The 27,914-nt window shown below is 41.2% G+C and overlaps 1 protein-coding gene across 3 annotated transcripts in view; it reads left to right on the top strand.

The window, feature by feature from the left end:
* Positions 1-420: 420 nt before the first annotated feature.
* LOC141002321 (SH3 domain-binding protein 4) overlaps positions 421-27,914 on the top strand; it is a 171,450-nt gene continuing 143,956 nt past the window's right edge. For all 3 annotated transcript variants that reach the window (XM_073473614.1, XM_073473613.1, XM_073473612.1), the window contains exon 1: positions 421-475. The gene's annotated coding sequence lies outside the window, so the exon portion shown is untranslated. The remainder of the gene's footprint in view (positions 476-27,914) is intronic.

Here is a 27,914-nt window from a genome sequence, read left to right as displayed (position 1 = left end):
ATTCTGTTATTTAACTAGGTCTATGTAATGCTGTTGCACGGAGTAACTTCCCACAACGTACCTCTGAAATGTTGTAGAGTAGAAGCTTAAAGTAAGTAGCTCAGAACTGTAGGCCTGTACTTCAGTGCAGTATCACTGTGTGCGTTACTGGCACCTTCACTGTTTATTGGTTCCAGTTTTGTTTTTTGGACTAGAATAAAGTTTGGTGCCAGATGTATGTGGACTCCCAGTGCAGTGACATCATGTCCTTTATGGAAATGTGTCCCGGTGAGGCCCCTCCCTGTCCCAGTGACATCAGCCGGAGCTCGGCTTCTTTCCTCCAGGAGAACACGGTGGATCCGCGCACGCACACACACACACACACACACACAGACACAGACACACACACACACACAACCAGCAACACTACCACAAGGAGCCGACGGACGGCTATCATCGCTTTCTTCATGGGACAAAAACACTGCTTCTCTCTCTGGTAAGCTGCATTTTTTAGTCGTCTTCATCTTGCTGTGTGTGTTGTCGGTGTGGGAACATGTTTCAGTCGGTCCACCTGGAGCGGCTGGTGTCACCATGAAGCGAAGAATTAGCAGCAACTTTTCATCGTACGAAATCTCGATAAAGTGCTCCATGTTTCGGGGCTGCAGCTGAGAAAACGACGGCTAATCGACGATTATAATATTGGTTTCCAATATATTGAGACTTTAATGGGTAAGATATATTTTCTTTTTGTCTTGTCTCGCTTTTGGCCGGACCGTTTTCAGACCCAGAACAGCTCTTTTGTGGCGGTAACGTTGACTGGGTCGTAGCTACTGTAACACTCCAGTTGTTTCCGCTGTTCGGTAATGGAGGCACATTTGTGATGCAGGCGTTTGAAGTTTAAAACCAGTCTCAAAGAAAACTAAAGCTCTAACAAATGGCAGATATTTAACTATTACCGTTTTATAACCCGATGGTCCGTCTGGTGTCACTGCACTGATCAGGAGCCTGCTGGTATCGCCGAGCTGAGGTGGGTTCGGCTGACACTAGTTGCCATGACATTAAATAACAGACTCAGTGATTGTCCACACTGTCATGCCGTCATCCTGACAGAGGCTCACTGGATCCTGTCTGTTTCCACAGGCGAGGCCACAGCCATGGAGGCAGCAGTATTAATTCATTAATTCATTAAGTCATTTGTTTGTATCTAAAAGTTCAGTGTACTACATACTACATAGCTTTTTTTTTCTTTTTGAACCTTTCTTGTTTAATGTATGTAATGATGGCAGAGTTTAATAAGGCATAACCATAGTCATATTTATATGACTATGGTTATGCCTTATTAATCTCTATGTTTATAAACATAGATATCCATTGTTCTATGAAGACGGTGTAGATATTGTGGCTGAGGTTTAGCTAATCGTTGTTCAACTCCTCTCATTGTCATTCCTTCTCCTCTCATCTGTTAAGTATAATTATGATTATTATGATTGCATTTGCTAATGAATATCTTTGACAGCAGTGCATGGGTGTCTGTTGTTTCATATAATTAAAAAGTAAATTTGTAAATTACCAGAAAATTAGTAAATTGATCATTAAATTAACAGAAATACTAGTTTGGTAACAATTTTGATAGTTGTAATATAATTTTCTGCTTTCAGCTTCTAAAATGTGAATATTTGCTGCTTTTATTACTCTTACTCTAGGAAATGATTTTTCACGGGACAGCACCTCGGGCTCTGGGAAACTTAACTGTGCTTTTTTCACAATGTTCAAACATTTTATGGACTGAAAATGGATCAATTGAAAAAAAATAATGTGTAGATAAATTAATAATGACAGTAGTGGACAGAAAAGCTGTCACCATACTGAGGCCAGTTATCCTGACCTGTTCTTCTTATTCTTTAAGCAGACATTTGCCATTTTTACGTTACATCTGCTGGCCTGGCTCTACTCGGTTTGACTCGGCCTGGTAGCCTGGCGTGGCCGCATTTCCATCACAACTGGGCTACCTGCTCGAGGGTATGTCTTAAAGCAATGATGCGCTTGTCCCAGTCCTCTCAGTACTATGGAAGAATCACCGCTAACAAAGTGGCTCCACTAATTCAGTTAGAAACGCGTTTTATTTACTGTAACTTCTGAATCAAGTGCTTGAGCATGGCGGTAGTACTGCTTATATCCTCCACATTGCACCAGCCGTATTATAAACACAGAACTTTCCTCGTCCCGCCGTAGTCCTGTGCTCTGTTGGCCTGGAACACGGCCCGCCCGTTGAGTGCAACAGCTTTATACGAGATGTTGTAGAGACGGGTCTCTGTGGGCACAACCGTCTCTGTGACATAAGTGTTGTCTTCTGGTTTTAAATGCTGCATTACAGTAAAGTGATGTTATTTGCTTTATTTACCTGTCTTACTTACCTTGATTATGATTTTGGGGTATCTACACGTCTGACCAGAAGAGAGTGGCTGGAACTATATTGAAAGTGGATGAGATGTATCTATCCAAACCTTGCCTACCTTCTCAGTCAGCCTGGTTAGGTACAGGTGGTACAGGTCAACCTGCTATTTTCCCATGATAGATACCTGTTCTAATACCTGCCTTTATCTACTACATTATATCCACATTACTGATGATTATTATACAAAATCACATGGTGTTAATATTTTGTCAAAGCACCAGTAGTCATCCCTGCAATGTCGTCTCAATATTGATATTGAGGTATTTGGTCAAAAATATTGTGATACTCGATTTTGTCCCCCAGTTCTAGCATTTATGTGGTTTTGAGGGGATTTTCAAAATATCAAGATATATATTGTGTGTCCCGATATAGCCTGTAAATATTGTGATATTATTTCAAGTAAATATCGCCCGGCCCTATAAATAATACTGTGCAGATCATAATAGTGTCTGACTGCTCCACCGTCAGTGAAATATGTACACAGACAGTGCACATGACTCAGTCAGTTTACATGATCACACACAAGAAGCCAATGTACTGCAATGTGCTGTTATGAGAGGAAGAATGTTGAGGAAAAAGAGAAAAAAAATGTTATGAACTTTAATTTAGGTTTGTACTGACTGCCTGTCTATTTCAAATAAAACCAATCCTTTTCATGATTATGATATATATATATATGTATATATATATGTACACACACACATATATATATATATATATATATATATTCATTCATTTATATTTTAATTTATACAATTAATACAATTACATGAGTAGTAAATATGTAAATATGTAAATATGTAGCGTGACATTCTTGTCTTACATCCAGTGTATAAATTAAGTAACAGCTTGAAATAATTAATGGCATCAACGATTAAATAGGCATAGTGATAGACTAGATCGATTAAGGGAAGACTTGAACAGACTTCATTGTTTAAATGAATTAATGTGATTCCAGTTAAGGAGTGAACATGCATCTTCTGGTGTCACTGAAGCTCAGTTCCAGCTGATGATGAAACAGGGGAGGCATGTCTGTAGCTGGCATCAGACAGGTGGCTGGTATGCCACTTTGTACCAGCTACAGCCCAGGGCAACCCATGTCAGCATTACTTGTCAGGGACTGAGGCCAACTATTATATCACACGTGAGTCATCATGGAGATCGGTCTCTCACCCAACCCCTCCACCCCCACCACCCCCCCATGCTCTGCATCAGTCCAGAGTGAATGTTTGCTGTAGCCTATGAGTTGCTTCTACTCATTATTATGAAAAAAACACACCTTTTATCCATTTGCTTTCCATCCCTACTTTGAACCAATGGCTCCATGAAAGGATGCAAATTTTAATTTCCCAGCAACATCATTAGCATGCTAGCTGTGTCCAGTCAGTCAGTCAGTCACCCAGTCAGTCAGTCAGTGCAGATGTTTGGTCCACAGTATGTTTGAGGTTTCAGGCACAAAATGCACACAACAAGTTGTACGGAAAGTAAAGTAATCTTAACGGGTCAAAACTTGTGTGAAGAACAACTCTTTTTGCAAACTAAAGTATTGTAACAATCAAAAGAATTTCCATTAATGTTGGCTTTATTAACATTGGTGGTTCACAGTGGAAGATAAATCGTGCTAACTTTGGTGATCTGCTGACTTTTCATTAAGCTCCACCAGCTTGTAAAAATTCAGTTCATGACAGGATTCCTCCAAATACTCAATTCAAGTCAGCCAGTTTTATTAATGGGAACTAAGCATTCCAATATTTTAGATATTTTATTTATACTTTACTGATTGGGGCCAATACAGATGTCAGAATTTGAGAGGTTCAGCTATTCTGTCCGATTTTGTAAGATGAACAAATAACCAGTCTGACCCCTCGATTACGTATCCGGTCCGGCTCCGCTCCGTCACGGTTCAGCCACGGCAGCGGAGCTGATAGGTTTCACTCTTCTAGTATATGTGTTTCCTTCCCCATGCTCCGCTGCGTTGCGTATTTGTTCTGTCCCAGCTCCGGCAGTCCGGAGCCTCCCAGAGACAAATCCAAGCACTTCTTCTAATCCTTCAGTTGGGAACACTTCTTGCTGTTGTGTTTATAACACATACGTATAACTGCGGTTGTGTGTGATTATGTATCACGGGAACTCCTCGGTCTCGCAACTCCAGCTGTCCGGTGGTGCTGCGCCGTGCCGAACTCAAAAGGCAGCCGGTGGGGGTTGCTGGACGACGGTACTGGAGCCAGAACGCAACGCACATGCATCCAGTGAAATCTTTTGGTAACGGTTAAAGTTCTTTCTCTAATAGAGAATGGGGGTGTGGTTAGTAGTTTGACGTTATCCATTACCATCACAGCCATTCCAGCAAGTTCAACAACATTAGCATGGACAGCGATTGCATGGATATTAGCAGGGATATTGTTGCAGTCACTTTAACGTAAGTTCCTGTTGGGTATTGAGGAGCTGCAGAGGTTATTCATGGTCTAACTGTAACCTGTACTCAACATGTACTGCCACTTCACTGCTACACTCTGATTGCTAACGCCTGTGTGCTCAAAGTGCAGTCAGTCTCTCTCTCTCTCTCTCTCTCTCTCTCTCTCCCTCTCTCTCACTCAACCACACACACACTACACACTTTTATTTGTCAAAAAATATTCAGGGAACAGTGTGGTTCATTAATGTTGTTAGGAAAGGACTCCAAAAAAAAAAAAAACCCAAAATACCATTAAAAAATCCAAAATACACTGGACTTTGGTAAGAATTGTGAGCAAGATCTGTGTAGTTTGGGACATTGTGCGCCATCGTGCGTTCCCTCTGGTGGGCAAACTATGTAATGGAGACTGTTTCAAAATGACTTCCTTTATGGTGGACATACACCAATATGGTTGCAGTTAGTAGTGATGCACTGATACGGAATTCTGGCCCGATACCGATACTGAGGTTTAAAATACCAATTTGGCCAATTACTGATACCAATAGTTTTCAATTTTTGTTTTTGTTTTTTTTTATTCTCCCTTTTGTGTCGAAGAAAAAAAGAAATGGTCCCAATTAAAGAATAACTGTTTTAAAACCATTCAGCCCTTCATTACACTATCTGTGAATGAACAGAATTTCAATCATACAGACTTATGAAACAATCTTTAATATAACCTTTACCATGAAAAATAACTTCTTCCAAAGCCTTTCATCCCACTTCAACTCAGCAAGGGCAGTTTTTCTGTACCTAGCCCAACAAAAACATTCTGCTCTGATTACAGATAACCTGATGAAGGTCTAAGAACCGAAACGTTGTTGTCATTAAACTTAATTGCAAGTGAAGTGGACAGTGTGCAGGAGTCTTTTTCTTTTGTTTGAAAACAAACCACAAGTGTGCACAGCCCATTACTCAGCATCTGCACATGGCACATTGCCAGAGTCATGGAGAAAGTAATACAAATATATGGCTGCAGTTCGTGGGGAGGTGGTGCTGGACAGCACGTCTACCCAGCACAAAATGAATGAGACACAACAGATTAACATTGGCAATTGGTGAATGTTGTCTTATTTGTCAAAAGGCTGATGTCAGTTAATCATATCAGCTGATACCAATGTTACGATAATAATTCAGTGCATCCATATCAGTGAACTAATCAATGCCGTCATCGACATGCAAACAAGTGAATGACATCATCCAGCAACTTTTAGCAACTTTTTGAGGTTATGCTAGATACTTTCCTTGGAGAAGAGTTGGCAACAATGGGAGTAAAGTGTTCAGTCTAATAATGTCATTTTCAGTGACACAAACTGTGCTAGTGGTTTCAAGGGAGTGCTTAACAGCATGTCACCCTCTCTCTGGTCTTTCCCCCAGAAAAAGGCAAAAACGCCAAAAAGTGAGATACAGAAGTATCCACGGCCATACCACCAGACTACAAAGCAGCTTCATTCCTCAGGCTGTGAGACTCCTCAATACATCCTTCACACTCAGTTCACTCCACAAAATAGTTTTTTGTAAAATGACAAATAAATTAACTGTGTAACCTTGTATTTAGCTGTGTAGCTAGCTTTCAATCCTGTCTCCAAACCTTTGAGTGGTCGACCAATTCAAACAGCTGTCACTGAGCCCTAGCTTTGCATAAATCTCTGAAGAAATTGGAGCAAAACTTCACACTTCTGGCACATTAGTGATAAGCAAAGTCATCCATCTGTGTCATGGTTGGTGTGACAGCTAGCATGACGGCTGACTAGACTGTCTTGTTGAAGACAGCAAAGGGAGGGAAGTCTGTTCCAGTTTGTCTGTGTGTGTGTGTGTGTGTGTGTGTGTGTGTGTGTATTTAGGATGGGAGATAGAGTAGGTGAAAGGGTTTGAGTGTTGTGTCATTGTTGTTGAGTTTGTGACAAGACTTGCAACAACAAAAAGCAGCCCAATGATTTCCAATAAAAGCCCAGAATGACAGTTTAACATGATCTCTAACCTCCTCTTTGTCATCACAAGAATGAGAAGTTGTCCTGTTTTCCTCCTCCTTCACTTGAATGATGCATTATTTCATTTGGAGCTCTGCATTCCTCACATTCCTCTTCACTTTATCCCTGCAGCCATTCCACCTTGGTATGTTTATATTGTCAAGTAAAGGAATGAATGATGGGTGCAGCTGTTGCAGCACTGAAACAATCATACAAAATACATTTCTGATTGCAGAATAAGAAAACAAACCAATTGAACTGGTGTCCAAAACTGGAGAGTAATCAGCGTAAACATCTGTGTGCTTGGGCTGCATTCAGACCAAGTCTGTCGCTGAGGGTAGTGGTTTTATGCAGCGGTGGTGCGGACTGCAGCATTTGCTGGACAAAATGCCACTGGCTGCAGCGAAAAGTTGAAGCAGACTTAACTTTTTGCAGTGTGTGGCGTGTTTCTGTGACGAGCATGTCCTTGACTCAGTCACCAAGCATGTCCTTGAGACGGACCAGAAAAGGGTTAGTTCGTGTTCAGGAATAGTAGCAAGGTAAATCTGCAGTGAGGCCTGGGTGATAAAAAAAATAGCAAAGTATCGCTGATAGACATGTCATCGACAGCAATACTTAATTAGTTTGCTATATTTTGGATAGTTTCACATGTATGCATTAAATACAAAGGTGCGTAGTTCGGTTGCACCATTGCCATGTGACTGACAACAACATAAGAGCATTATTATGGATCCCACCACAGTTCTCACAAGACCAGCCATGATCTGCTTGTAAAACTGTTAACTCACACAGTAGCTCTGGTGACGTGAAGTGCTTTTCTTGCGGCCTGATACTGCCTACGAGCTGCAGCCCAGCCGGCAAACCCAACAACCCCTTCTACCTCTGTCCCAGTCTTCTGCTGCTCCTCTCGGTGTCACTCAAAGCTCTTCACTGTCGGAGTGTCTCCGGGCTTGTTAGGTAGCTCGGACAGGCAGGCTCTACCTAGAAGTCCAGAGACACTGCAGCTGTGAAAGCCAAAGTGGCCACGAGCACTGGGACAACAATGGCTCACAATCTGCTGCACCAGCGCCACCGCTGGCTCAGCGCTATACAAACCAACCACAAGGAAAACACAAGCACAACCAATTAACACCAGAGTGGGAAAATTTTTGCTGAAGTAATTGAGAATTAAAAAAAGTCTAGGTCAGCTCACCAGTATGGCAGTCTTTTTATTTATTTGTGATTTATTTTTGTGTTTTTCATTGTTGTTAACATAATTATTACCTGTGTGCCTTGATAAAGTGGTAAAATTCAGAATAAAGAGGTTAAACACTACCTTTTTCTGCCTGGTCTTTTAGAATGATAAAAATAGGACAGGCCATTAAAATTATCAATAATAATCGATATTGGCTGATATGAAACTTCACTGTTGTGCCAGACCTCTCAGCTATATTGCCTATGCCTAGTGTGTAGACACCATTATACCACAAAACAATTAGCTGGACAGCTGCCAAGCCATGACATAATGGTTGACAAATTGCCAAGTGATTAATTGGAGCTAAGGGTAGCAAATCCCAAAATAAAGACAAAGAAGGTGAGATCCCCCAAAACTAACCCATATAGGGTGGAGAACTGCACAGAATATAGGGAGAAGCTCTTTTGATCATTGTTTCAGTGTCTGTGTTCATGAACCAGCCTTGGTTTGCTGTACTTGGTCAATACAGAGTGTTATTTTCAACCTTTTGTACCAATTACTGCCATTAATAAGTGCTGTGGAAGACCCAAAGATCCATTGGCTCACCTGAAGAGCCTTTTCCACGACAGGTGGCCTATTACATAAGCTGGTAATCAGACTAGCAGCCTGTATGACCGAAACCACAATGGAGTGTAACAAAATGTGTCATGTATTCACTCAATTTGGCCTTGCATCAATGCATCAGTTGTTTTTTTTGCTTTTTTTATTTGTGGATGTGGACAATCACTGTAGACTCAGCATGCCTAGCCTACTCTGGCAGTGTAGGTTAGGCAGATCAGAGGTAGAGTAGTCACGGGGTATGTTATTTACCATGGCTAAATGCTAAAGGGGGGGTTTTTGAACAACTCACGTTAGCAGTAGCAGTAGCCGTCCTGCCAGTCGAGATGCGTCGATCCCCGAGTGCAGCGTAACATGGAGGAGAAAGCTCCATGTTATGCCGCACTCGGGGATCGACGCATCTCGACTGGCAGGACGGTGGCGAGCGGAGCAAGCGACCTCTACCTCCTGAGCCACAGCCACCCCAACAAGGGTCCTTGCTTTGTTGTAATATTGGTTCTCCTGGCACCCATTGTTCGTATTGTACAAATGAAGCACAAGTTGAAGCAGCTTTTGTGCTAATGACTTCTTATGAAGTATTTCAACAGCAGAACTTCAGCAGCAAGCTCTCGTGAACTCAGCAGTGTGGCTCCGCACAGGAGATAGTGGAGCTTTGTTTCCAAACACTGAGGCCTTCAGCAGTGATGACACAGTATGAGACTGTGTTCTTACATCTCTCACTCAGCTGCTGCTAGAGAACACAGCATCTGGGTTCCTCTCATTTTCTGATAAATTTACCAACTAATTTAAAGTCTGTGACCTGTCAGCTGCTAAATCCTCGCTTGCTGGCAACAAAATCACACGACTCAGTTTCTAAATGTGAGGAATTGCTGGGATCACATGAACTTTTGTTCAAAAGTTTGAGAATGAATGGTGTCTAGGGCAAGCTCATTCCCTGACACAAGTGCATACAGGACATAAAGAAACAAGCTGGTTGTCAGTGTATGATGTGGGCTTACCTCCGATCCGTGAACAGCTCCGAGCTCCGACTGTCAGTTCCCCACGAGCTACCAGCCCCAGTGATGTCGACACAGAGTGCCGTTCAAGTTTTTCTGGTGATTGGAAGTTGGTCAAAATGTAACATAACTGGAGGTAATGCGTGTCTGTCTTCACGGCAAAGCAGTAAGCCAGCCTCATTATCACACCTGGGTCACAGGGGTTAGTTGATAAGCCCCACCCACTACCAGCCAGCCAAATCAAAGGAGGATTTAATGCCTACTAAAACACAATATGTAACATAACAATATTATCATGCTGGCCCAAATGAAATAATGATGCATATTGTTATTGTTGATTTGTGCATGAGAGTCCTGCATTTTGATTTGAATGTTACATTCACCCCCTTATAAGCCCACCTGTCAGTTTCTCTTCCTGTCTCATGGTCAGTGTTCTTTCTTAAACAGAGAATAGGGGCGTGGTTAATAGTCATACATAGTTATTACCATGGCAACCAGACTGCAGTTCTTGCAAGATTAACATGCAAGCATGGATTAGCGAAGGCATCGATATTAGCATGGATTAGCATGTTCTTCCTGTGTATTGAGGAGCTGCAGAGTTTATTCATGGTCAAAATAACATGTACTGTACATTTACTGCTACTAAAAAACTTCTCTGCTCCAACGTCTGCTCTGAACACAGTCACCGTCGCTATTTCTCCTTCTCTTGCTCGACCACTCACATACTCCGCACTGCAATGTTTCTTAAAGGAGCCACACTGCTTTTATAAGCCAGGCTTGGAGGATGACATGTGACTCCCGGATTCTACTGTAGTCATACACCATTATTCCATATTAGCAACAGCTTCAATTTTGGGACTGTCAAAAAATATTTGGTGAACAGTGTGGCTCATCAACATTGCCAGTATGACACCTGAGAATGTATCTAAAGTCCAGCAGTTAAGTTGCTGCAGTTGGCTTTGTTCCTCTAAGATCAGCACAGGGTGGCAGGGTAGGAGCAGGGGTTGTTAATGTCAGCTTATAAAGCACTGCTAGTGGCCAGGTAATGTAGCAGTGTTCTTTTTATTTGAGTTTTACTTTGATTAGTTAAATTGCATTTTATTCTTTCTTTATCTGATTTTATCTGGTGTTCTGATGAAGTCTGTTTCCCATTGATACAGCCGACCTTTACTTTCACAGCTGGGTGGCATTGCAGGTAACACAATTCTAACAGGAGGGCAACATTATTTGACTGAGGAACAAAATTCGACACAACATCGGAACATATCTTATATCACATCAGTTGTAACTCCATGTGCTTGCGTGTGTTGAAAGACATGCAAATTTACAAATTGTTGTGTGTATGTTGATGAATATAGTAGTTTGCACTGTGTGTTGATCAGAGTTGTGATTTAAAGTTTGGGTGGGTTCCAGAAGATTTTTTCTAATATAAATAGGGCCGTGTCATTCTTAAGTTTGGTAATGGCTGCTCTAGGGAGCAGCTTAAGGCATTAAGGGTGCACTCACACTTGGCCCAGTTGTTCCGTACCATGCCAAAGCACGATTGTACCTCCTCCCCAGTTCCCCGCTGGCCTGCACTCACATTGCTCCGGCTGCAACCGGGCCTGAGCGAGGTTACCTCTGGTACATACGTCATCAAGTAGTAGCGCGGTCACAGCACAGTGGAAAACAACCAGAGAGCATGACTGCAACTTTACTGACTTTTTTATGGCTTATTTTGTGTCATTTTGTGGCTTATAGACTGCCCTCTCACATTCCTGGATTTCTTGATTATGCAAGGCGCTGTAATACGCATGATTATAATTCATGTCCACGTTGCACACCCATGCTTGTGCTTGTGCTTGAGCAACTGTACCATGCTGAAGCACGCCTCTTCCAATTGTGCCAGGGCCAAGAAAGTGTACAGTGCTTGAGCACGGTACGGAGCGCTCACACTGGTCAATCAAACTGGACTTTGGGGGTCAAACATGGTTGGGCACGGTACGGATTACCTAGTGTGAGTACGCCCTAACTGCACTTAACCCATACTGCATCAGACACAGCTGGCATGGGTTGCACTTTGCTCACATATTTCCTCTTTTGATTCTTTTGTTGTGCTGTATTTAGGTAAAAATCCTGCAGTGTCAGTATAAATGTATTGTTTTCACAGTGGTTTGGATCATTTTTGAGTAACACCCAGTTTTTTACTAATTATCAGTGTTGTCCAACATGGGAAAGGATACCTAACTGAGTGAAATGATGATTAGAAGGCATCGTTCATTTTATTCTTTACATTTGATCTTCCTGTGTGGAAGATCAAATGTAAATGTCCAATGTTCATGCAACTCCTTTCACCGTAGAGTCTTAAGCATCTTTCTGGACTGTGAGTGAGCAGATGTGAACAATGCATTGAAGGCGGTGCTCTGAAGGAAATGTGGCAGGCAGGGAGAGTCAGCAGAGATCTGGCTGCCTCTCATTACAAAGGCATTTCCTCCTCACCCACTTCCTGCTTAGGAGCAGTCGTCCTTAAAATTCACAGCAGAGACTCGCCTGCACTGAGGGCCAATATGAAGCCAGTCATTTGGTCATCATGATGCTTTTATTGCTGCAGGGTGATCATTGTGTGTTTGACTTTGTACACTGATCACTTTTATAACCTCAGCCACAATAATGTTATTTTTCTGTAGTCTTTTCTAGTGTTAGACCGATTATTGGCCTGGCTGACGTTATTTCATTTTATATGTAACGTTAGCCGATAATAACATAAGCGAATGTCGACTCTCTTAGAGCTAATTTGACTGCATTAACAAACGTCAACAAGTGGATGTGCTAGTCCATCATTTAGCCTGTTGACTAGCAAAAGAATGATAAGCTATAACATTATTTCTTGCACTTACCTTGGCCGGTCATATTCTCAGTCACAACAATTTAACTGTAACGTTACTTAAGTGTGTACTGAAGCTGTCAGACTCTTTCTTGTAATGTTAGTGAGGTGCAGTTCTGCAGGATATTGTTGTTAGAGACATTAGACATAATGAAAATGCATCTAAGGTAGGGATGGGCGATATATATCGTTGGCGATAATATCGTCATTTTTTTTTTTGACGACGTGCAAATTTCCATTATCGAGTATTTAAATTACTTCGCCAAAAATATTGAAACGCACGCGGAAACTCCTCACATCCACTTAATACACGGTGCAGCAGCGCTCTCTACAGCATGGCAGGATTCGCCCCACCCCTCAACCTCTTGCCTTCGACCTCTGAACCCCGCGACGTCTCATAACAACAACAACTTCAATGGCGGACTACATGCTTGTGTTCGTGTTTCTTGCAATTTACTCACCTTGTAGTCGAGTGTGTCACAGCAGCAGTTCGACCTCATTATCGGTCCACTCAAATGATTCTGGTTTCCTTGCACTAGCCATTTTCGTCTTCTTCTTGTTGGGTTCGGTTTCTCTGTCTACTGTCTGTTTGTTTACAGCGCGCAAGTTTTTTGCGCTCGCTCCGTCTCTTCTTCTCCGTTTTTGGTGAATTTCAAGTGCCACCTATAGGCCTGGAATATGAACTACAGCGTTTTCAGTCATTTTCAGTGGATCGGTCTGGACACAAATATTCTTGAATTTTAAAGGATATCAACTGATTATCGTTATCGCCAAAATCCCCAAAAATATCGAGATATTATTTTTTGCCCATATCGCCCACCCCTAATCTAAAGTCTCTGTTAATCCCAGCGGTGAAATAATAAGGTACATATCCTAGTAGGCTACTGTACAGGTACAGTTTTGAGGTACTTGTCTGGTACTTAAGTTGAGTATTTGCTTTTCTGATACTTCATACTTCTACTCCCCTACATTATGGAGGCAAATATACTTTTTCAGAAAGTATATTTATATTTTTCAGAACAGAGTTATAAGGGGCAGTGGTTGAAATCTTCCCTATGAAATGGGACAACCCTTCAAGATCCTCATACATCAGTTGACATTAATGGTGCTTTATGTTATGCTTGGAAATGTCCCACATGGCGTTCAGCTGTGGTGATTTCTCCACTGTGGCAAACGCAGTATTATCACAATGACATTTGACATTTATCTGATGGAGACTGAAGAGCATGGATGCTGGCAAATACTTCACAGCTTCACGCTATTAATCAAGTCATCAAATTAAAAAGAACACTGCTTCGTTACCTGCCGCTTACATTAACGGCGCTTTATAGGCTATGTTACGTCCCTGTAAAGTCAGGGGATGAGGGGAGTAACATAGTAAAATGAATACCAGGAGTAAAAGAAGGAGGAGAAACAGGATGCAAGAGTTTAAACAAAATGATTTTTTTTTTATTTTTTTTTTTTACAAATAATATCAAGTAATAATGAGGTCAACAAAAAACGAGCACTTGCGAATGGAAGACGCCGTCGTCCTATGAAAGAGGAAAAGACAATCAAGGTTACCAAAGGTGTTAAAAACAATGCAACTCCGGCACTAAAGTTCGATCGTTTTATAATTGTCATAATGAAAAGGACCATAATACATTGAAATGGCAGAGAGTTCTTCATATCTCTGTATTTTAAGGCTGAATGTGATATACGATATGCCTCAGTATTTCACTTCTACAAAGTGGGCTGACTGTTGTAAGTCAAAGCCACATTTGAGATGTCACAAACTTAAAAAAATATATATATATATGTATATATAGATATTATTATAATATCATAATATATTATTATTATTATTATTGTTATTATAATTTCTTAAGCGTCCATGCGACCCACACATGGTCATTTCAGTGGCCCCCAACAAAATTTGTTTAGCAGCATCACTAACCACAGTACACCTGTAGCTCAGTGCATTGTCCTCAGTATTTGCTCTAATATGTAGTGCATGTTGTAACAAAACAAGTTGTTGTTTGTAGATCATTTTCAGGTCTGAGGTCTGTTGCAAGCTAGACTGACATTAGAAAGAGCATAAAACAAAATATACATTTCATAACCAACGTCTACATTGAAGACTCTTAATTTCTAAACCTTCAATCCATTTTCTTTGACGAAGGTGAATATTTGCAATGCCCCATCAGCTTATCAAGGTGCTCTGTTTTTTTCCCTGTGAATCTGTAATTAAAATCTGTTTGGCAACTGTTATGTTTTGGTTGGACGCAAATGCAGAGACACAAGGTTCTGTGTTGAGAAAAAAGGTTTATTACCACAATGAATGGAATGACAAAGACGAGGGCAGGCAGGTGAGCTGGTAGAGACGAGAGCCTTCCTGGAATCCCAGTGAGATCATTTAAATGATCTCACTGGGATTCCAGGAAGGTGAGCAGGTGAAGGCAATGGAGTAGATTGCTGAGCAGAAAGATGCCGGAGACAGCAACAGCCTTTTCCTGGGGGACATCCACCCCACAGCAAGTGAACTGCTGAATAAAAGGAATGGGATGGATGACTGGATGACAGCATGTTCTCTGTGCGGACTGTAAAGGAAAGGCTGAGTGATCGTTTTTCTGTTTTAAAGACGGGCTGTTCTTCCACGGTCGCTGCAGTGAGCTGAAGTGTGGAAATTGGCTTATGGTGCCTCAGCAGGGTCAATACGCCACCACTCCTGATGCACGCCGACAATGACCACCTCATAGCCAGCACAGGAAATGAGAGCAGGGGTTGGGGAAGGGCAGACATGATTATAATTTTGTATTCATAGCTTTGGTTTGTATTGGGAGAGTCCAGTCAGTCTGAGGGAGTAGATAACACAATACAGCCTCCTTCCTCCTGCTGCTGCAGATACCTTGAAGGACAGACCAGCAGGCAGCCTGAGCCTGTACCTGAGCTTTGACAGGGCTGACAGTGGATCTACAGTGGATATAAAAAGTCTACACACCCCTGTTAAAATGCCAGGTTTTTGTGATGTAAAAAAATGAGACCAAGATAAATCATTTCAGAACTTTTTCCACCTTTAATGTGACCCATTACCTGTACAATTCAATTGAAAAACAAACTGAAATATTTTAAAATAATAAATGAAATAATGTGGTTGCATAAGTGTGCACACCCTCTTAAAACTGGGGATGTGGCTGTGTTCAGAATTAACCAATCACATTCAAACTCATGTTAAATAGGAGTCAGTACACACCTGCCATCATTTAAAGTGCCTCTGATTAACCCCAAATAAAGTTCAGCTGCTCTAGTAGCCTTTTCCTGACATTTTCTTAGTCGCATCTTACAGCAAAAGCCATGGTCCACAGAGAGCTTCCAAAGCATCAGAGGGATCTCATTGTCAAAAGGTATCAGTCAGGGGAAGGGTACAAAAGAATTTCCAAGGCATTAGATATACCATGGAATACAGTGAAGACAGTCATCATTAAGTGGAGAAAATATGGTGCAGTGGCACAGTGACATTACCAAGAACTGGACGTCCCCCCAAAATTGAAGAAAAGACAAGAAGAAAACTGGTCAGGGAGGCTGCCAAGATGCCTACAGCAACATTAAAAGAGCTGCAGGAATTTCTGGAAAGTACTGGCGTAGTAGTGTGTAGTACCTGTGACAACAATCTCCCGTATTCTTCATATGTCTGGGCTATGGGGTAGGGTGGCAAGACGGAAGCCTTTTCTTACGAAGAAAAACATCCAAGCCTGGCTAAATTTAGCATCGTTGTTTACGAATTTGAGGCAGCGTGTCCCCTCAGTGTTGTCTTAAAGTGAAACTCGCGCCAAAATGCAACCTAGGCTTTTTTTGTGAAGGAACCCGAGTCAAACCTTCATGTAAAAGCATAATTACAACGAAAAAGCCACTTTTAAGATTTACTGTATTTTCGTTTTCGGGTCAAATCATTTTCAGCAACTTTACGGTAGCATCACAATCGCTATTTTTAAAACACTAAGAAGACTCGACACAACATGAAACTTTGCTCGTAGTATCACCAGGGTCTCTACACATGAACACGAGCATTGAGAACATTGTTTGTGTACACAGAGTTTACTAAAAAGAAGGTTTTTGAACAACTCACGCTAGCAGTAGCTTGTTCTGCTTGCCGCCGTCCTTTAGACAGGATTATAAGTCTAAAACTCACAGAAACTAACTAAAACTAAACTAACATTTTTAATGTTCCAAACTCGTGTTTCACCTTTGCCAGAATGTCTCCATGGCTTAATATGTGGATTTCTTATTAACACAAATCACATGGCATCACTAAATCATTAACATTCAAAAGAAAATTAAAACTTGGTCAAAACATCAAAACACACTTGATTATATCGTAGATCTAATCACTTATCCATATTTCTTTTAGTTATAGCCTAATACTTATCAAACAGTGAATATTTTAAACATTGACTGGTGACATGCACAAATGAGTTTAGGAAAAGTCTTTTGAAACTTGTCCAAATCATACCAGGACGCACCACTAGAGGGCACTGTGGTTCAACGGAACACAGGACATTTGCACACATTAAATTTATCTCAGTCAATTTTCATCGCAGAGAAATGCAAGTAGAATGAACTTTTCTTCCTGGTTAATAATATGTTAAAATCCAGAAGATTAGGTTCTGGTTTAACAGTTATTTTAACTTTGTTGAAATCTGGAAGAGTGTAGGGACCTTTTATGGCAGGAATTTAAAGATAAGGGAGTCAACGTCATAAATTATGAGTGGGAGTAAATTCACTCTGGCCTGCATGTGTTTCCTTATCAGGCGAAGGTGAGAGGGGGAAGGCCTCAATTTAGTTCAGACAAGAGGCATGTGTCCCTACAACACATAACACAAACAACAACAACTCTTACCCTACGGCAACTCTGAGGGGACACACCACTTGATTGTGCTCTCTGGTGGGGAGCCTTTTGAATCACAATGTTATGTTGCTCAGGGATTAGTAGTCCATGGCTGCCAGCCATCAGCAATGAATGATTGCATTGTTCATCGGCCCAACCATAGTAAATACTTATTCATTGTCTGACATTAGGCTAACTTATTCCGGTCATTATAATGCGAACCACCTGCTCTCTCTGGCCGACAACTACTGCTGGGTGAATGCGTCACTAACTGCGCTGCCCGTGATATTTTCCGGGAAAGTCGCCACTGACACCCAGTGTACATCTTTGGAGTTACAGCAAATGCAAGGGCTTTCATCAGTGGGCCATAGGCCAAATTATCATTGTACCTCATTTGGCAATAGATTGACAAGGTTTATGAAAATCTTCGAGATTATTACTTTAAGGTGGATCAGGTCAACCTGCTCAGAGGAGTACATAGAAGTAGAGGTTGATTTATTAATCGGTTTGGCTGATTAATCGGCGCTGATAGGACCTTTTACTATCATTATCAGCTGAACTTGGCTCTGATATTTGCCGATGGCTGCGCAGCCTCCACCGACCAGGCGGGGAATATGTCACCATTTTGATGTCACCACCATGAGTCAATCCTCATCATGTGAGGGTCACTTCTGCTGAAAATATCTAAATCCTCGTAATCTCCCTCTCCCTCTTAATCTAAAGTAAACAGCTTGACACAGACAGGTAACTGCTGTACGTTAACGTTAGATATGCAGCAGCTATACATGCGCAACAGACTTTAATTAGTGTCACGTTTATTCAATGTAGACGAAGAGACTACGTTACTACGAGAAACGTTATATGAGAGATATTTTTTTCATAAAGTAATTCTCCACTCCATGAAATACCTTCCACGCATAACTCTGGCGAAAGGGTTAGAAAATATGGGGGAACGTTATCTTGTGGTCCCGTCGCTACGATAAATGTTGATTTGATTGAGCTGATTTTACTGGAGGCTGACAAGTGTGGCATTCTAGCCATGTGTAGTCTCACATAGTCAGACCTCTCTCATCCGACCCATTTTCAGTTTATCTAGTCCTGACTATGTAACGCAGCACCATCACTTTTTCAAAGATAGGGACAGAAAAAGTTTCCTCTCTAGCAGACATAATGTACCTATTTTTCTCCAAGTGTAATACATTTCCCAGCTCTCTCAACCACATTTCAAATGTAGGAGACCTTTCAGATTTCCAAGATTGTAAAATTAGCTTTCTGGCTAACAATGTTGAAAGGGAAATAGCCTTAGCTTCACAACTACTTTTCACACTATCTGGATTGGCCTTCCCGAACAATACGGTGAATGGGTTTGGGTTACATGGATGATTAAAGGCCTTAGTGAAAAACTCAAACAAGAAGCCCCAGAATGATTGTAGCTTTTGACATGACAAGAATAAGTGGGATAGTGTTCCTTCTTCACTTCGACACTTAATACATTGGGATGACACATCCGGAAAAATTTTCTGCAATCTGGAGAGAGAATATTGTAGTCTATGTACTACCTTGAATTGTATCAAATGATGTCTTGCATTGATTGAGCTATCATGGATGTTCTTAATACAATTCTCCCATATCTCATCTGAGATTTCCCTATCCAATTCTCTCCCCCAAGCCTCTTTAAATGGGTCTGACAATGTGTTATTCACATTCTGTATGATTCCATAGAGTTTAGATATAGCCCCTCTCGTATATGGTTTGATTTGAAAAAAACTATCTAATGCTACGTGCTGAGGTTTACGTTCATATTGTGGAACATGAGTTCTCACAAAATGTCTCAACTGTAGGAAACGGAAAAAATGGGAAGCTGGAATGCCTGCTGTAACTGCTGAAAGGAGGCCAAATGACCCTCAATATAAACATTTCTCAAAGTGATAATACCCTTCTCTCTCCAGATTGAGAAAACTACATCATCCAGTGCAGGTTTAAATGCATGGTTACAGCAAATAGGAGAGTCCAAATAAACTTTGGGTGTTTTCAGAGTTGTTATTACCTGCTTCCATATCTTTAAAGAATTATAAATTATCGGGTTATCATTATGCAAGTGCTTCTTGATCTTTACTGGGCTATTAATGAGTGCTGGTAGAGAGGTTCGCTGACAGGAGAGGTGTTCAATTTGTAACCATACAGGCATCTCCTCCAGGTTATTGCCTGGTAAACACCCCAACCAAAACGAAAAAATATTTAAATGTGCAGCCAAATAATAGGATTTAAATTGAGGCAGGCCGAGACCTCCCTCGGACCGACTTTTAATAAGATGTTTCTTCGAGATCCTAGGTATTTTGCCAGACCAAGTAAAAGATGATATAATTGAATCCGGCTGTCTGAAGTGATTCTGAGGGATGCATACTGGGATTGACTGAAATATATAAAGGAACCTTGGCAAGACCACCATTTTGATGCTGTTAATGCGCCCTACCATTGATATAGGTAAAGTGTTCCAGAACTGTATATTCCTCTCCAACTGTTCAATTTTCTCATCCCAGGTATGTCGTAGTAGCTGACTCAACTTCCTTGTGACTATATTATTATTCAAATATTTTTATTGGCTTTTTATATTGCAAATACATACAACACAGTCAACAAGGCTGCAAACCGCAGTCACAATATACATGAAAATTAGAGCAACAGTAATAACATAACGTACACGTATAAATGAAAAATGTATAGAAATAAAATAAATATAATGACATCAATAACAGAAACTAAACATAAAGCATACAGATTTAAACCTGTTACAGAGATTGTGAGTCAATTAGTCCCAGTGTCTCTGGCTGGGAACTCCAGATTGAAGTAGTTCAGAAACGGCTGCCAGACATCGTAAAATCTCTGGGTTGATCCCCTGATTGAGTGTTTCAACTTCTCAAGTTTCAAATGCGCCATTACATCCCCAACCCGGCGCTTGTGTGTGGGAGGTCTAACTGATTTCCAGTTACACAAAATAAGTCGCCTAGCTAGTAGGGATGAGAAGGCGATGGCATCCGACTGTGACCTAGATATCGCCACCTCAGCAGGGGCTACACCAAACAATGCGATTTCAGGAGCAGGGCCTATGTCTTTGTTGCAAATGTAAGAGAACGTGTCAAAAATTGAGGACCAAAACTGTACCAATTTTGGACATGTCCAAAACATGTGGTAGAGGGTGGCTGGAGCCTGGCAGCATCGGGAGCAGGTTGGATCCACATCTGGGTATATCCTGGCCAATTTAGTTTTAGACAAATGCAGCCTGTGGAGCACCTTAAACTGGAGCAAACCATGTCTGATACAGATTGAGCTTGAGTGTATTCGCCTAATTGCACTTTGCCAAGAATCATCCGAAACTTCGAATCCAAGTTCCTCCTCCCATGCTGCCCTAATATTATTAAGTGAGGGAGAAGCGATTAGTTGAATACTCTCATACAGTCTGCTCACTCCCCCTCTTTGGTCCGGATCCCCACTTAAACACTCATCTATCCAGTCATTCGGTGAGAGCGACGGAAAAGAAGGAAAATGCTTTCGCACAAAGGCGTGCACCTGGAAATATCTTAATGAATGTGATCTGGGAATATTATATTCACTCACAAGCTGCTCAAAAGACATGAACACACCGTCCTTAAAAAGATCCTTCGCCCGTTTCAGACCATTCCTGAACCATAACTTAAATGCTGTGTCCATGAGTGAGGGTGGGAAGAGTGCATTAGCCGAAATTGGGAGGGAGGACATAGCCTGTCTATGTTTGAAGTGGGTCCTGAATTGAGACCATATTCGTAGTAAGCCACTTACTATAGGATTATTTGTAAGGCGCTGTTTACTAAGTGGTAGTGGCGCACATACTAAAGAAGGTAGGGACACAGGGTAGGTGGAATGTTGTTCCATTTCAATCCATACAGGTACGTCCCCTTCATAAAATGCAGAGACCCAGTATGACAGTTTATAAATATTAGCCGCCCAATAGTATTGTATAAAATTCGGTAGCGCTAAACCTCCAGCCTCTTTCTGTTTCTCGAGATGCGCCCTCCTTATCCGTGGGATGGTTTTATTCCATATAAAGACGGATATGGATTTATCTATCTCTTTAAAAAAGGATTTGAGGATAAAAACAGGCACTGTATGAAACAAGAATAGGAACCTGGGCATAATTGTCATTTTGATAGAATTGACTCTGCCAGCGAGTGATATGGGCAGTGCTGACCAACGGACGAGGTCCTGCTTGGCCTTCTCTAGGGCTGGTTTAAAGTTTTGTTTGAATAAATCACTATATTTACGAGTTACTGATACGCCTAGATATGTAAAAGTGTCACGAGTTTCCTTTAGTGGATATATGTTGAAGGACATCTGTTGAGCGTGGTCATTAATAGGGAAGAGGAGACTCTTAGTAAGGTTGATTTTGTAGCCTGAGATCTCCCCAAAGCTAGAAATAATTTTTAATGCCTTCGGAATAGAGATGGAAGGGTTGGACAGATAGAGTATCAGGTCGTCCGCATATAGAGACAGCTTGTGAGTTTGCCCCCCCCTATCAATACCCCTAAGCTCGCCAGTACTCCTTAGTGCAACTGCTAGCGGTTCAATGGCCAGGTCGAATAATAGCGGGCTAAGGGGGCAGCCCTGTCTGGTCCCCCTACATACAGAAAAATATTTGGAAATTATCTTATTTGTGCGGACCGAGGCCAGCGGCGCAGTGTACAGGACCCTTATCCAGGAACAAAAGACTGGTCCAAAACCGAACCTCTCCAATGTTGCAAATAGATATTCGTACTCAATACGATCAAACGCTTTGTGTGCGTCGAGGGAGAGCAAGACCTCTGCTGATGGTGACTTTTCCGGAGAATAAAGAATATTAAAAAGCCTACGTACATTACTAAAGAGCTGCCGCCCTTTAATAAAACCAGTCTGATCTGGGTGTACTACTGTATGTATGACAGACTCCAATCTACTAGCCAAAACTTTTGTTAAGATCTTGTAATCGCAGCAAAGTAGGCTTACAGGACGATATGATTCGCATTTCAGGGGGTCCTTTCCTTTCTTAAGAAGGACAGAAATGGTGGCCTGGGTCATTGTAGGGGGAAGTGTCTCGCGCTCAAGTGCCTCGGCATAAACATTTCTTAGAAGAGGGATTAGTTTGTCTGAGAATTTTTTAAAAAATTCAATCGGGAAGCCGTCCGGCCCAGGGGCTTTACCGCTCCTCATCCGTTTGATTGCCCGATCAATTTCAGCCGCTGAAATGCTGCTATCCAAATCTGTCCTATCCTGTTGACCCACTGTTGGGATTCTGAGACTATTGAAAAATTGAGCTAACTTCGCCTTGTCACAATTTTCAGTGGCATAGAGGTCCTCATAAAATTTTCTGAATTGCTCATTTATACCTCTTTGATCTGTGGTTATCCCATCTGGAGTGTTAATTTCTGCAATAAGTCCAGCCTCTGCAGATTGTCTTAGCTGATGGCAAAGTAACTTGCTGGCTCGCTCCCCATGCTCGTAAAACTCTTGACGAGATCTGAGATGAAGCTCCTCAGCCGCTCCAGACGAGAGGGTGTCAAATTCTGTAAGCAAACCTATTCTCTCCCTACTAAGGTTAGGAGATGGAGCTTCTGAATTTATTTATTTATTTTTTTGAACATTCTTTTTATTGAACATTTTCAAAATTATAACAGTCCAGCACAGTGTATACAGGTCATATGAGATATGTAGCAAATCCAGAATACATCCACAGCAGTGATCTCAAAAATCCTTATTAGGTCTAACTTTTCAGGCAGTTCCCAGGTACTCCAACACCTTGCCAAACTTTGCTGTAAAAAGGTCCCTCTGACCATTAATACCAAATCTTAGTCTTTCTAGAGAAATATAGTCTGATATCAAAGACTTCCACAAACTTACTGAAGGAGGTTCATCTCCCACCCATTTGGTCATAACAGCCTTTCGGCCCAACATAAGCAAAAAATGTACAGTGTTCTTATGTGATCTTAGTGATTCAGGGATATATCCCAATACACATGATATTAGATTAGGCTGTAATTGCTGCTTGATTATCACACTAACCTCATCACATACAGTTTGCCAAAACCGTTGAATCTTTTCGCATTCCCAGAGGCAGTGAAATCTTCTCCCTAAAATAGTCTTACATTTTGGGCAGTTTGGAGAGGCCTCTGCTGTATATTTACTATACATGTATGGAGATATATAGACATTTTGTAAGATATTATATTGCATTTCTCTGAGTCTGTTACATATGGATATTTTCGAAGGTAGAAGTAGAATTTTCTCCCATATTTCGGTGTCTATTGTTGTTTTCAACTGAGTCTCCCATGATTTCCGTAGGAATGATAGTCTGTCTGTATTCAAATGTTGCAGCTTGGAATAAAATTTGGAGACAAAGTGACCTTGTTTAAGACTATCTAAAAGAGTCTTTTCTAATAAATTAAAGTCATCTGGAAAATTGAGAGTTTCCATTTTAGTATATACATAGTGTCTGACCTGAAGGTATTTGTAAAATTCTTTTGTTTGTAGTTTGTATGTAGCCTGTAATGATTCAAATGTTTTAAATTTCCCCCTATCCCAAAGGTCATAAATATGGTAAATTCCTGCTTCATACCAGTTCTGAAAGTTAGATCCAATGCCCCCTCTAGTTAAATCAGGATTATCAGTCATTGTTGTTAAACAACTCAATTTATGTTTAGTCCCAAATAATTTCCGTAGAGAGTTCCAAGTATTACCCACATTAGTAATTAAAAAATTGTCTTTCGCCATAATTGGTAATTCACTCCTGCGTTTATCAAGTAAGTTGACAAGAGAGTATGGTTTGGAGAAGGTTGCTTCAATCTCAAACCATGGTGGTTTCGGTTGAGCAGTTGCCCATATTGAGATAATTCTGGCTTGCATTGAGATTGTATAGTTTGTAATGTTGGGGAGGTCCCATCCTCCTTGTTCTTTTGGTAGTTGTAAAATATCTAATTTAATTTTAGGCTTCCTGCCAGCCCATATAAAGTCAGACAGAGCTTTATTTATATCTTTAATGTTGTTTCTCTTCAGAACTATGAAAAGCATAGATAGAGGATACATAATTTTGGGGAGAATTATCATCTTAATAAGATTGACTCTGCCGAGGAAGGATACAGGAAGCTTCTTCCAACTTAACATCTTGTCCTTAATGTGTTTTACCATGGGGTTAACATTTTCAGCATAAAGTTGACTAATTTTAGGTGTTATTTTAACCCCCAGGTATGTGAATCCATGTGGTGCCCAGTGAAAGGGTTTTACAAAGTCAGGTTCATATTCATACAAAAAACCGAGAGGCATGATTTCAGATTTTGTAAAATTAACCTTATATCCAGAGATTTGACCGAACTCTTTCACACAGTTGATTAGCGCAGGTATTGAGTTTGATGGGTCTGTTAATGTCAGGAGGATATCGTCCGCGTACAGTAGAATTTTGTGCTGTGTTGTTCCTATCACTGTTCCTTTGATATTGGAGGTTTGCCGGATAGCTATTGCTAATGGCTCTATAGCTAAAGAAAACAACAGAGGTGATAGTGGTGACCCTTGAGCTGTACCTCTGTTAAGTTGAAATTGGGCGGAAATTAGACCATTTGTTAAGACAGAGGCAGTGGGCATTTTGTATAAAAGCTGTACCCATCGAACAAAATCTGATTGAAAGCCAAATCTTTTCAACACTTCAAGCATGTATTTTCGCTCAATGCGATCAAATGCTTTCTCTGCATCCATCGTTACTATAGCACTTGGAGTTTGATGAAAATTAAGATAGTGAATAATATTAATCAAACGTCTTGTGTTATTTGATGAAGTACGTCCTTTTATAAACCCTGTTTGGTCTGCATTAACTATATCAGTCACCACTCTTTCTAGTCGATTAGCCACTATTTTTGAGAGTATCTTAACATCCACTCCAAGTAGGCTAATCGGGCGATAAGAAGCGCATAGTTCTGGATCTTTCCTTTTTTTGGGTATAACTATAATATGAGCTAAGTACATAGATAGAGCTTCTGAATTTTTACGATCAACCTCGTTTATCAGAGAGATGAGCTCGTTAAGACGTGCCGAGCGTCTTCTGTTCATACTTATATTATAAGATATTATCTGGCCGCGTAAATAAGCTTTCATTGATTCCCAGAGAACGCAGTGGCTTGTCTCTGGCGACTGATTTGTATCTAGAAAAAGGTCAATTTGCGCTGATAGGAAGTTAACAAAATCTTCATCAGACAGAAGACGTGGATTGAGTCTCCAAGTGCGTTGTGGAGGTTCATTATTTGGAAAGCAAAGCGCCATTGTTACTGGGCTATGGTCCGAAATAATAATGCCTTCGTATTCACAAGATCTCAGTAGAGGGAGGAGTTTTTTGTCCAGCAAAAAATAATCTATCCTGGAATATGATTGGTGCACTGGAGAGAAAAATGAATACTGTCTTGAAACTGGATTTCTGTATCTCCATGCATCAATCACCCCATACATTTGGAGAAAAGAGTTTATGGTCTCTGCTGATTTACTTAATGTTCCAGATGTAGTCCTCGAACGGTCTAGAGTGGGATCTAACACACAGTTCAAATCTCCCCCTATAATCAATTGGTGACTGTTTAACTCTGGAAGAAGAGAGAAAAAATCACTGAAAAATTTTGCATTGTCCCAGTTGGGGGCATAAATGCAAGCAAGAACCACAGGCACATTGAACAGATGTCCCTGGACAATAATAAAACGGCCATCCTTATCAGCAATCATATTTGTGTGTACAAATTGCACATCCCTCTGAATTAGGATAGCTGTGCCACGGCATTTAGCGTTAAATTTGGAATGAAAGATCTGAGAAAAGCCCCCTCTCTTAAGTCTGTTGTGATCCCCATTAAGCAAGTGTGTTTCAGTTAAGAATGCTATATCCGTTCGTAATTTCGACAAGTGAGAGAACACCTTACTGCGTTTCACTGGGTGATTAAGCCCTTTGGTGTTCCAGTTTGTAAATTTCGTATTTACCCGTCCTAAACCACTAGTAGTAGGATACGCCATGGTCCAATATCAGAAACGCTTCGACAAGTGACAAATCTCTGTATGAGCATCGTAGAATAAAACTTAAAAGACAAAGACATAAGAACAACAAAAAAATAGAACAACATATTATCGAACCCCTCCTTCACAAAACCCCATTGCCGGCCTCTCCCCAAACGAGAGGCTGCATGTATCCCCGGTCGTACACTATCGCACAACAAAACAATGCTTACCTCATGAGACCGAGTCTCACCAAAACCATATGAATAACAGAATAAAATGTTGCAGCTAAACTAAATTGTTATCAAATGTAATACACACTCCTTAACTTTCCAAGATAGCACCAGTGTAAAAAGTAAATAAATGTATGGTGAATTTTGCTGGTAAACAGTGGGCACTGTAAAGCAACATTAGACTTAAGTGGAGTCTGTAAGATATCCAGATGTTAATAATCAAAGTTGAGTGCCTTTACCCTCGGCTGGTGATCAGTGAAAATTATAAAACCTCATTAAATGTATTATTATTATTAATCCCAACCAAACCACTCCGCCCTGCCCACAAAATGAATAAATAAATAAATAAGTAAATCCAGCATAAATTCACGTTTTGCTGGCTATCACTGGACGTGGAGTCTCTAATCCGTCTAAATTATGTTGACAAAGCCCAGTTAGGCTAAAATGAACAGTGAAAAGTCTTCTAACACAATAGAACATTGTAAAACACGTTTCCAAATTCCCCTGTGATGTATTGTCCATGCCCTATAACAAGATAAAGGCTGGCCAGGGCCGAAAAGATAAATATTTTTTACCTTTTGCTGGTTGTCACTGGAGATTTTAAAACCTCCTGGCTTTTAGTCTTTTAACAGGGTGGCAGTTCAGATATCATGTATCAAACATACTGCTGTGTGGAACGTAGAACCTCTCACCGCTTCAAGTTTTTCATTATGAAATCCTTGGCCTGTTTTGGGTCTTTAAAGCTTGTGCGCACGCCATCCGACGCCATTATCCTCAGCTCCGCTGGATACCACAGGCCATAGCGGATTCCCTCGCAGGTCCTCAACAAGCCCCTCACCTCGTTAAACTCTGCCCGCTGCTTGGCGACTGCCTGTGTGTACCCAGGCTGGATGCGGATGTTATCGCCGTCTCCTGTGGTTAGATGTTTCATCTGCCCGGCTTTTTTCAGGATTTCCTCCTTCTCTCTGTAGTAATGGCATCTGATGATGAAGGCTCTCGGTGGCTCAGTATCACCTGGTCTCACCCGCAGTGAGCGATGTGCGCGGTCCAGTAAAGGGGACTTATCGAGGCCAAGCGACTCCTTCAGGCACTGAGATATGAATTCCGACGGGCGCTTCCCGTCCTCTCGTCTCTCCTTTATCCCGGTGATGCGTAGATTATTGCGGCGTGACCGGGCCTCCAAGTCCTCCTGACGTGCTTTCTGAGTGGCGAGCTCTCTCTGCACATTTGCCATATCCCGCTCCAGAGAAGCAATCTGGTCGGAGTGGCTGTCGGCTGCAGACTCCAGGG

The sequence above is a fragment of the Pagrus major genome, chromosome 9 (genome assembly GCF_040436345.1).
Source record: "Pagrus major chromosome 9, Pma_NU_1.0".
Classification (NCBI taxonomy): domain Eukaryota; kingdom Metazoa; phylum Chordata; class Actinopteri; order Spariformes; family Sparidae; genus Pagrus; species Pagrus major.
The sequence above is the reverse complement of the archived record's forward strand: the minus strand, read 5'-3'. Positions and strand labels throughout refer to the sequence as shown.